This window comes from Zalophus californianus, chromosome 17 (genome assembly GCF_009762305.2).
Source record: "Zalophus californianus isolate mZalCal1 chromosome 17, mZalCal1.pri.v2, whole genome shotgun sequence".
Taxonomy (NCBI): domain Eukaryota; kingdom Metazoa; phylum Chordata; class Mammalia; order Carnivora; family Otariidae; genus Zalophus; species Zalophus californianus.
Genome location: NC_045611.1, coordinates 46,697,574 through 46,710,072, shown reverse-complemented (window position 1 = coordinate 46,710,072; position 12,499 = coordinate 46,697,574).

Sequence of the window (12,499 nt, the reverse complement as noted above, 5' to 3'; positions counted from 1 at the left end):
TCCACTATACAATGAACAGCTCTAGCTCTAGTTGGAATACTGCACTATTCCCAGTACTAGCTGCTCTGTAGCCCCTAAAACACACCAGTAGTCCAATATGCTGCATGCCATGGATGGTCAGAGAACCATTTTCAAAATTCTCTCCTCGGAGCCTGGGCACCTGCTGCAGGGAGCTCCCTTCAGAAGTTGGAGCATGAGTGGCCATTGTGCCTCCTTGGAGATTTGGAGGTTCCAGCACAGATCTTGACAGTCTGAGAACCCATCCAGTGGGGACTTACTGCAAAGATCCTGGATTCTGGGAGCACCATCTGTCTTTGTTCCTTCAATCCTAGAGGTGAGAGCTGGTTTATTCCATTGCTGATATTTGGGTTACTCTGGTGTTCCTTTTTTTTTTTTTTTTTGCTCAGTCAGCCTTCCAAACACCTGTGCAACCAAATCTCTGAATTTAAGCCCTGTTCCTTGAAATACCTAGAGTACTTCTATTTTCCTGACTGAACCCTGATGAGTAACACTGCTCCAGTTAAAAGAAGATTGTGGAATCATGAGGTTATTGCCAGAACTGTTAACCTCAAGAATGTGCCCTGTGGTTGTGATTCAGAGATTATGAATTTGTCCCACTGCTTCTTGACATCTGTGAATCTTGAAACTCGGGACACTGCTGCAGAACAAAATTAAAACAGTGGAAAGAAGGCCTACACTCTACCTCTCCCTTTCAGATCTCTGTGAATGCATCTAGTTGGCAGAACTTCATCTGCATCCAGAACTAACTGAAAGGGAGTTAGGAAATGTTTTTAGCATTCCAGCTTCTACAATTCAGGATGGCACAGTAGAAGGAGATTGGAAGGGATATCACTTGACCTATTATCTGTCATCCCATCAAACAAAAGGCTCCCCAACCTTTACCACTGGCAGTTGTGTTGGGATGGTGAAGCTGGGTGCCAGATTGCAGGGGTTGAGAAAGGGACCGGGGTGGATGTAGGAGATTCAGAGGCTGGGGTGAATTTGCACAAATCCAGGTCAACCAGAAGAGGTAGCAGGTTGTCAGGCAGATGAGAAGACAGAAGTGCGTGATTGCTCTCATGGAATGTCCTGCCTTTTCTTTTTTCTTTCTTTCTTTCTTCTTTCTTTCTTCTCTTTCTCTTTTCCTTCCTTCCTTCTTTAAGATTTATTTATTTATTTATTTATTTATTTATTTATTTATTTATTTGAGAAAGAGAGAGAGAGCATAAGCAGGAGGGGCAGAGGGAGAGGGAGAGAGAATCTCAGGCAGACTCCACGCTGAGCACAGAGCCTCACCTAGAACTCTATCTCAGGACACTGAGATAACAACCTGAGCTGAAACCAAGAACTGGACACTTAACTGACTGTGCCACCTAGGCGTCCCTGTCCTGCCTTTTCTGATACTGGGAAGGTTGGGGCATGTCAATCAACCCTAGAGTTTCCTCAGAGAAAACAATCCATGTGTGGCCAGAATCAGTTGGTTAAATTTTTTATTTTCTCCCCCCAATCATATTAAGAGCCTAATGGTGTCAGAAGCTTTGAGAATTTGAACTAGTCCTACAGTTCTGGACATCTGGTCAACCCCAAATTACCTGGCTGTGAGTTAATGTCCTACACCTATCCTAGGCAACTACTGACTATGTCACTTTAGGAATACCTTTGGCTGCAAGAAAAGAATATCCTGAGATACCACCTCACATCAGTCAGAACGGCTAAAATTAACAAGTCAGGAAACGACAGATGTTGGCGAGGATGTGGAAAGAGGGGAACCCTCCTACACTGTTGGTGCGAAGGCAAGCTGGTGCAGCCACTCTGGAAAACAGTATGGAGGTTCCTCAAAAAGTTGAAAATAGAGCTACCCTATGACCCAGCAATTGCACTACTGGGTATTTACCCCAAAGATACAAATGTAGTGATCCAAAGGGGTATGTGCACCCCAATGTTTATAGCAGCAATGTCCACAATAGCCAAACTATGGAAAGAGCCAAGATGTTCACCAACAGATGAATGGATAAAGAAGATGTGGTATATATATATACAATGGAATATTATGCAGCCATCAAAAAACCCGAAATCTTGCCATTTGCAACGATGTGGATGGAACTAGAGGGTATTATGCTAAGCGAAAAAGTCAATCAGAGAAAGACAAGTATCATATGATCTCACTGATATGAGGAATTCTTAATCTTAGGAAAAAACTGAGGGTTGCTGGAGTGGTGGGGGGTGGGAGGGATGGGTGGCTGGGTGATGGACATTGGGGAGGGTATGTGCTATGGTGAGCACTGTGAATTGTGTAAGACTGATGAATCACAGACCTGTACTTCTGAAACAAATAATACATTATATGTTAAAAAAAGAAGAAGAAGATAGTAGGAAGGGAAAAATGAAGGGGGGGAAATCAGATGGGGAGATGAACCATGAGAGACTATGGACTCTGAGAAACAAACTGAGGGTTTTAGAGGGGAGGGGGTGGGGGGATGGGTTAGCCCAGTGATGGGTATTAAGGAGGGCACGTATTGAATGGAGCACTGGGTGTTATCCGCAAACAATGAGTCATGGAACACTACATCAAAAACTAATGATGTAATGTATGGTGACTAACATAACATAATAAAATAAAATTAAAAAGAAAAGAATATCCCCAAATAGGGATTTTCCCCCCTCACATAACAATGAATTTGGAGGAGATGACTGCTTTAGTTTAGTGGCTCAACGATGTCAAAACATTTTCTTGACTTTTCTCTCATTAGTGGCAAAAGGGCTGTCATAACTCCAGGCATAATTTCCACATCCAAGGAAGGGAAAAGAGAAAAGGGAACGTTAGTATCATATTTAATAGTGGAGGGTTGAATACTTTCCCATAAGATTGGGAATAAAGCAAGAATGTCCACTTTCACCAACCTATTCAATGTTTTGCTGAAGTTTCTAGTCAGTGCAGAAAAGCAAGAAGCAGAAATAAAAGGCATACATATTGGGAAGGAAGAAATAAAATTGTCTTTAATCACAGACAACATGATTGTCTACATCGAAGATCCTGAAGGATCTACAAAAAAACCCCAAAAACCCAACTACTAGAATTGGTAAGTGTAATAATGCCACAGGAAACAAGGTCATTATTCAAAAGTTGCCTGTAATTCTATATGCTACCAATGAACAATTAGACACTGAAAATTTACAAGTGATACTTATAATAACATAAAAAATATGAAATACTTGGAAATAAATGTAACAAAATATGTGCAAGATTTGTATGCTAAAAACTAATATTGATGAGAAAAATCAAAGAAAATAGAGAGATATATCATTTTCATGGGTTGGAAGACTCAAAATTGTTAGGCTGTCAATTCTTATTCAGTTGACCTACAGATTCCATGAAATCCAAATCAATATCACAGGAGGGCTTTTTTTAAATTTAAGAAACTGACAGGCAAATACCTAAATTTATATGGAAAGGCAAAGAAAACAATTTTGAAAAGAAAAAATGGGAAGACCCACACCAATTGGTTTCTAGACTTAAGATAAAGCTAGCGATTTCAAGACAATAGCGTAGTATTGGCAAAGGGTACATAGGTATATCAAGGGAACAGAACAGAGTCCAGAAACTCACACATATCTGGTCAACTGACTTTTGCAAAAGGTGCCAAGGAAATGTGATAGAAACAAAAGGTGACATGATTGAGCATCCACATGTAAACAAACAAATATAATTGCTCATGGCCTATGTCACTCCATAGGCAAAAATTAACTCAAAAGGAATCATAGAATTCAATGTAAATTTTAAAACTATGAAGCTTCTAGGAAAAAAATCCTTTTGATTTTGGGTTAAGCAGGAATTTCTTAGATGGGACACAAAAAGCACAAACTATAGAGGAAAATATTGATAACTTGAACTTCGTTGAAATTAAAAATTTCCTCTCTTAGTCGGAGGGGGAGATGAACCATGAGAGACGATGGACTCTGAAAAACAAACTGAGGGTTCTAGAGGGGAGGAGGGTGGGGGGATGGGTTAGCCTGGTGATGGGTATTAAAGAGGGCACGTTCTGCGTGGAGCACTGGGTGTTATGCGCAAACAATGAATCATGGAACACTACATCATAAACTAATGATGTAATGTATGGTGATTAACATAACAATAAAAAATTTAAAAAGAAACTTTCTCTCTTGAAAGACACTGCGAAGAAAATCAAAAGACAATGAGGTGCCTGGGTGGCACAGTTAGTTAAATGTTGAACTCTTGGTTTCGGCTCAGGTCCTGATCTCTAGATCAAGTCCTGTGTCCAGCTCCGGGTTTAGCACGGAGTCTGCTTAAGACTCCCTCTCTCCCTCTTCCTCTGCCTCTCCCCCGACTCTCTCTCCCTCTAAAATAAATACATAAATCTTAAAAAAAAAAAAAAGAAAGAAAGAAAAGAGACAAGCCACAGACTGGGAGAAAATATTTATGAAACGCATATCTTTACCAAAGACTCGAATCCAGAATATATGAAGAACTCTAGCAAATCCATAATAAGTTTGGTAGGTGGAATGTTCCCCCTCAAATATCCTGATTCCTGGAGAGGCTGACTGAGGTCAACTTAAGCCAAACCAGGTTGTCTGGAAGATGAAGAAGGTCCTGAGAAGTTGTTGTGTGGATGAGAAAAACGGAAGCGACGGAGGTATGTTACACGGCCAAAGGGACTTTGTGGATGCCCCTGAGTTTTCAGACAAGGTAGGGAGATGATCCTGAGTTATCCAGAAATGTGTTGTTTAAACTGCTAGATTTGGGGGCACCTGGGTGGCCAGTTGGTTAGGCGTCTGCCTTCAGCTCAGGTCGTGATCCTGGAGTCCTGGGATCAAGCCCTGCATCGGGCTCCCCACTAAGCAAGGAGTCTGCTTCTCCCTCTGCCCCTCCGACTCTCGTGCTCTCTCTCTCTCACTCTCTCTCTCTAAAATAAATTAAAAAAAATCTTAAACAAAACAAAATAATAAACTGCTAGATTTGGGGTACCTGGCTAGCACCAGCCAGGAACATGTGATTCTTTTCACATGTAAGTGTAAGATTTTATTTATTTATTTGAGAGAGAGAATGAGGGAGAGAGAGCACATGAGAGGGGGGAGGGTCAGAGGGAGAAGCAGACTCCCCGCTGAGCAGGGAGCCTGATATGGGACTCGATCCCGGAACTCCAGGATCATGACCTGAGCCGAAGGCGGTTGCTTAACCAACTGAGCCACCCAGGCGCCCGGAACATGTGATTCTTAATCTCAGGTGAGTTTAAGCCCCACATTGGGCCATGGAGCCTACTTAAAATTAAAAAAAAAAATAAACTGCTAAACTTGTGGCAATTTGTTAGGGCACCAATAGAAAACTAATAAAATAAGAGAAAAAGACTCAGATGGGCATTAACCCTGCCGGATGATTTCCGTGTTTGTCACCATCTGCCTACAGGGGAGAGACCAGCCCAGCTTGGGAGGTTCCTGGGGCCAGGGCAGGCCAACTTGGGACATGCCCTGGCAATCTGATCTGGCTTCCATCCCTATTGTTCTCCCTTTTCCAGGGTGTCCAGAGTGAAGTCATAGAGTATACATGACTCTTTTCTGACTTATTTTGGGAGTGCTTAATAAACAACAAAGGGCAGGAGGGAAGAGTTACAACGTGGCAGAGGAAACTTTAGAAGCTGATGGATATGTTTATTATCTTGACTGTGGTGATGGTTTCACAGATGTATTCACATGTCAAAATTGATCAGATTGCAAACTTATGTTATAAATATATGCAGTTTATTGTATTGCAATTATACCTTGGTAAAACCATATATGAAAAATAGACAAAGCTAAGACATGGAAAAGGGAAGCCATAGACAGGAAGAAAATATTTGCCAAACGATGATCTGATAATGGCCTTCCATCCAGAATATGTTTTTTGAAACTTGCAACTCAATAGTAAGACAAATGAGCCAATAAAAATGGGCAAAAATGTTGAACAGACAGTTCCCCAAAGGGAATATGTGGATTGCAAAGAAGGAGATGAAACCATGCTCATCATTGTTTGTCATTAGGGAAATGCCAATTAAAATCACAATGAGATTAAAGAGGGCACGTGATATGATGAGCACAGGGTGTTGTACTGAACCAATGAACCTTTGAACATTATATCAAAAACTAATGATGTACTATACTTTGGCTAATTGAATTTTTAAAAAGCAGAAAAAAAAATAAAAAATAAAAAGGAATTCCCCACATTAAAATAAATAAATAAATAAATAAATAAATAAATAAATATAAAATCACAATGAGAGGGTGCCTGGGTGGCTCAGTCATTAAGCATCTGCCTTTGGCTCAGGTCATGGTCCCAGGGTCCTGGGATCGAGCCCCACATCGGGCTCGCTGTTCAGCCAGGAGCCTGCTTCTCCCTCTCCCACTCCCTCTGCTTGTGTTCCCTCTCTTGCTGTGTCTCTCTGTCAAATAAATAAATAAAATCTTTAAAAAAAAATCACAATGAGAAAAAATAAAAATAAAATCACCATGAGATACCATTACTCACCCAATTGAATGACTAAAATCAGAATGACTGAAAATACCAAGTGCTGGAGAGTTTGAGATCAACTGAATTTGGTGAGGGCCGGACCTGGGTTCTCGTGGTCATCACTGTGTCCTACAGTCACCCAGGTCAGGGCCTAGCACAGAGTAGGTACTCGGAAGATGTTTATTGAATAGATGGATGAAGTACTTTGAGAGGACATTTTTAAAAAGTAAGCTCTATGTCCAACGTGGGGCTTGAACCCACAACCCTGAGGTCAAGAGTCACACCCTTTACTGCCTAAGCCTGCCAGATGCCCCAAGAGGACATTTCTTGATGATGACTGGAGTCCCAGGGCAATTGGATCCTCTCTTCTGGGGATCCTCTGAGATAATGTCCCAGCCCAGTTTTTTTTTTAAGATTTTTTAAAAAGATTATTTCAGAGAGATCACAAGCCGGTGGGGAGGGGTGGGAGGTAGAGGGAGAAGCAGACTCTCCTATGAGCAGGGAGCCCGCTGCAGCGATTGATCCCAGGACCCTGGGATCGTTACTTGAGCTGAAGGCAGATGCCCAACCAACTGAGCCATCCGGCGGCCCATACAATAGTTGTTGCTCATTCCTTCATTCATTAATCATATTTTCCTGACGTCAAAGAGTCTAGGCTTTGGCCCTTGATCATGGAATCCAATGCAACCCACTGTCCCAGCCCTCTGAGGGCTCAGAGGCCACATTAACAAAGAGCCCACACATTCGGTAAGTGTTGTGTGCAAAGTGTGGAGAAAGAAAAGCAAAGAGTGACTTACTGATGGGTCCCGTGAAGACTTCTCAGAGGAAGAGCTGATCTCATTAAATCTTAATGGATGAAGAGGAATTTCTGAAGCTCCCCAAGGATAGGTCTTATCAACGCTGTCTCAGTGACAAGCACAGGGATACATGTAAACTGCTAAATATTTACATAAAAGAATGGTGTTATTTTGGTAGGAAGCCCTTCTATTTCCAGACAGAAAGTATGCCTGTATCAGGCCACCAGGATGCTTTGGCTGCAAGTAACTGAAAACCCTGTCTCACCTGGGTTCAAGCATTAAGAACAATGCATTTTGTCACAATTAAGGAGTCTAAACGGAGGTGACTTTTGGGGGGCTGGATTGTGTGTTTTAGAAGGTCAAGGAAGTATGGAGGAGGGGAATGGGTGAAATAAAGAGGATTAAGAATATATTTATCTTGATGAGCACTGAGAAATGTATAGAATTTGTGAATCATGATGTTGTACACCTGAAACTAATCAAACTCTGCATATTAATTATACTTGAATAAAAAAGTAAATTTTTAAAAAGGAAGTATGGAGGGCTTAGGTTCCTTCCATCTCTCTGAGCTGCTACTTTTAGGGACTTGGCTAGTTCTCAGACCCTCATGGTCCCAAGATGGCTGCTGAAGTTCCAGGCATCTTATGGAGACACACAGACATTAGGGTAAGGAGGGGATGAAAGGCTCTCCTTGTTTCTCCTAGTAATAGCTGGGAAACCTATCTTGAATGTGGTGGGTTGGTGCTCAGCATCCATGTCAACGCCCCTCTTATATGCCTTGCTACCTGCAGGAGTGAAAAGGCTAAAAACTCCCATTTCTCAGGCTCCCCTGCAGCCAGGATCTGCCTTACATTTGGGTTTGTCCAATCAGATGCACTCATACAAGATTTGAATGAATGGCAGGCGTGAGGTAGAAACCACTCTTCTGTTGGCTCAGAATACCCATCATGGAAGGGTATTTTTTTCTGTGATGGTCTTTCTGATCATAGCCATTTCCTTTTTTTCTTTTTAAGATTTTATTTATTTATCTGACAGAGAGAGCACAAGCAGGGGGAGTGGTAGACAGAGGGAGAAGCAGTTTCCCTGCTGAGCAGGGAGCCCAATGCTGGGCTCAATCCCAGGATGCTGGGATCATGACCTAAGCCAAAGGCAGACGCTTAACTGACTCAATCACCCAGGTGTCCCTGATCATAGCCATTTCCTGATGGCAGTTGTCCCATCACTGGGACAGATTCCCGGTTGTGTTGCCTTCCTGAACGTAGCAGTGGAAACCAATTCCTAATTAAGCAGTCAGGTTCCTGATCATAGAGAAGCCAGACCTTGAAAAACCCAAGTCTATGGTTTGGCTCTTGAAATTGTACCAGAATGGTCAACGCAGAATCTATTTGTTCTGATATTTCTTTCTTTCTTTCTTTCTTTTTTTTTTTTTATCTGATAGAGACACAGCGAGAGAGGGAACACAAGCAGGGGGAGTGGGAGAAGGAGAGGGAGAAGCAGGCTTCCCGCTGAGCAGGGAGCCCAATGTGGGGCTCGATCCCAGGACCCTGAGATCATGACCTGAGCCGAAGGCAGACGCCCAATGACTGAACCACCCAGGTGCCCCTGTTCTGATATTTCTGTTAGCCACTTAACATCCCGTAATAAAGCCCTTTCTGCAACAATTAACTAGCCTAGGTCTCTAAAATGAGCAGTGTGAGTTTGCTATGGCTACTGTAACAAATCACCACAAACTTTGTGGTGTCAAATAGAAATTTATTCTCCCACAGCTCTGGCAACCAGAAACTCGCAATCAGTATCACTGAGCCAAAATCAAGGTGTGCTCCCCCCACAGAGGCTCTAGGGGAGAATCTTCCTTGCCTCTTCCAGCTTCCAGGGGCTTCCTTGGCTTGTGGCCACATCACTCCCATCTCTGCCTCTGTGGTCACATTACCTCCTCTTTTTTTTTTTTAAGATTTTTAAAAAAGTAATCTCTACACCCAGTGTGGGGCTCGAACTCACCACCCTCAGATCAGGAGTAGCACGCTCCACCGACTGAGCCAGCCAGGCACCCCGTCTCTTCCTCTTTTGTGTGGGTAATCTCACTGTATCGTACTTATAAGACACTTGCCATGGCATTTAGTTCTCCCCCCAACCCCTTCATCCCGGGTAATCTCGCCTCTTCCTTAATTTAATCACATCTGCAAAGACTCCCCCCCCCCACCAATAAGGTCACATTTACAGGTTCCTGGCATTAGGATGTGGATATCTTTTGGAGAGTCATTTTTCAGCCTGCCACAAGGAACAATATAAAATCTTTCTTAGAGCACCTGCTTCCCCTCAAGCCAAATTCCCCTCATCATCAGCCAGAACGGTATCACCATGAAACACGTTGTCTCTTTCTTCCTCTAGATTCACTCTCTGCTGTGTTCTAGGTCTCAGAATCTGGATCACCTCAACAGGGACTCCCTTACCTCCAGCTGAGGTTGGCCAATGGAAGGCGTCAGCAGAAAATTGAGGGGGTTAGGGGAGAGCAGTTGGGTATTTACTCCCTGGTCTACATCCCTGCTGCGCTGTGTGCGGGCAGCAGTGGTGTTCCAGAATCTCTGTCAGGGGACTGATAAGCACCCCCTCCCATGCCCCTTCCAATTTAGTAATGGTAATAGTTTCTGGTCATTGGCTGGGCCTGGGATGCTCCCTTTGTTGGTTTCCCTTAACCATGCCCTGCCTCTGAACATTGCTCCTTAAATAAGTCCCTTCCCTCATTTGGCTGTGACATGGGTGTGCTGCAGGGATCCTGTGACCTTGGGCAAGTCACTTCAACCCTTAGTTTCCAATGGGTAAAATAGTTGTAATATCTGATATTACAGATAACAGTCGTGATACGACTGATACATAGTCATATGGTCATGCCTACACTGATCCTTAGCAAGAGGAATGGGAATCCCATGATTGGTTTTAGGTCAATCAAGATTCACCCAGGAATGACGTGGGGGAGGGGATCTGTCAAAAAGACATGAGAAAGGGTGGGGGGATGGGTTAGCCTGGTGATGGGTATTAAGGAGGGCACGTTCTGCATGGAGCACTGGGTGTTATATGCAAACAATGAATCATGGAACACTACATCAAAAACTAATGATGTAATGTATGGTGACTAACATAACATAATAAAATTAAATTAAAAGAAAGAAAAGCCTGAAAAAAAGACATGAGAAATTTTTTGTTGGGCTGGGAACAGCTCTGTCTCCTTTATCTGTTTTAGAGATAGGACCCTGGGATAAAACTTCCTCTCTTGACAGTTTACATGTTAAAGCTTTTGTATTTTATTTTTTTAAGATTTTATTTATTTAATTGACAGAGAGAGAGAGACAGCGAAAGAGGGAACACAAGCAGGGGGAGCGGGAGAGGGAGAAGCAGGCTTCCCGCTGAGCAGGGAGCCCAATGCGGGGCTCAGTCCCAGGACCCTGAGATCATGACCTGAGCCGAAGGCAGTCACTTAACCAACTGAGCCACCCAGGTGCCCCATATTAAAGCTTTTTTAAAGTAATGGTACATTGATTTAATATGGAGTCCTTACTTTGTGCCAGGGCCTGGCAGCTGACGTGACTTAATGCTTTTAATTCCCACAACCACTTGGTGAGGAAAGATATTACAACTATTTTACCCATTGGAAACTAAGGGTTGAAGTGACTTGCCCAAGGTCACACAGTAACTAGGTGAGCAGAGTTGAGATTCTAAGATCTCTCTGACCTCAGAGCTTCACATTTTTTAAGGTTTATTTATTTATTTTAGAGAGAGAGAAGGGGAAGGGCAGAGGGAGAGAGTCTCAAGCAGAATCCACGCTGAGTGCTCGGAGCCCTACCCGGGGCTTGATCTCACAACTCTGAGATCATGACCTGAGTCGAAACCAAGAGTCTGCTGCTTAACCAACCGTGCCACCCAGGCGCCCCAGAGTTCACATTTGTAACCACTACAGTCATACTGTCTTCTTTATCATACTGGAGACACTTCTACCTGTCAGGTCAAGAACTCATTGCTTTGCATATATAGTTTTGAACCCACAAAAGGTATGAATAAATCTCACCATCTTCTCTGCCCCACTGAGACCTAACTCACCATCATAGCACACCTAAACTCCCTCATCCACTCCTAGGTATGCCAGTTCCCTCTCCTCTTAGGAGGCCAGAACGTTAGACACATAAATTGGAGCAGCAGCTTCCTTGCCTAAAAACCCTGCAAGGACTCGCTATGTATCCTCCGGGAAATCCAAGCGCTTTGAAGATCTCACAGAAGATGTAGGACCTGGCCCTTGTCTACCTGGCTAACCTCGCTCCCAGCCACCCCTGTGTGGAGCTCTGGACTCCAGTACACTGGCCTCCTCTCTGCTCCTCAAACTGATGATCGGCTCCTTCCCCAGTCTGGAGCTCCCTGAAGACAGGGACTGCGGCTCTGTACCCCAATACCTGGCAAATAACTGGCAACCAGGAAATAGGACCCATGTAGAATGAGTGCGTGATTGAATGGGGGGATGGATGGTAAATGCACCTTTCCAAGAGAAGTATCACTAGGCTATTTTCAGATGCAGAAACTATGGGCCAGAAAAGGCTAGTATATTACTAAGAGTAACTTGGCAAATAAATGTCCCATCTGGGTATCAAATTCAAGTCTGAGTCCAAAGTTGGCTTTCCTCCACACCACCTCCAAATGATTGCTCCCAACTAGTAAGCGTAACACCATTTAATAAGTGAAAATAAACACCCGGAGAAACTGGTGAAAACACAGGTAGGCAGGGCATACAGACAGGAGGACACATAAATAGCAGGATCCCAAAATATCACAATAACGGGGAACTCTGACATTTGTGATCCCCAAATCCCTCAAGAAATGAGACCAGCTCAGGTGGGGATATTCAGATTCATAGAATCCTTTTTTTTTTAAGTGGGCTCCACACCCAGCGTGGGGCCCAACAGAACTCACGACCCTAAGATCAAGACCTGAGCTGAGATCAAGAGTGGGAAGCTTAACCCACCAAGCCACCCAGGCGTCACAAATTCCCAAATTCATAGAATCTCAAAGAAGGTGTTGAAGGTTCAAATCAGAGGTCCAGCCCTGTTATGGTGAGAATAACCCAGGCAATGACCTAAGTAAGACTGTCTCTGGGTACTTGGCGGGGCCAGAGGGGTTGGGACAACGACACGGGGGGCGTTGTCAGTGGCCAATGTGGACC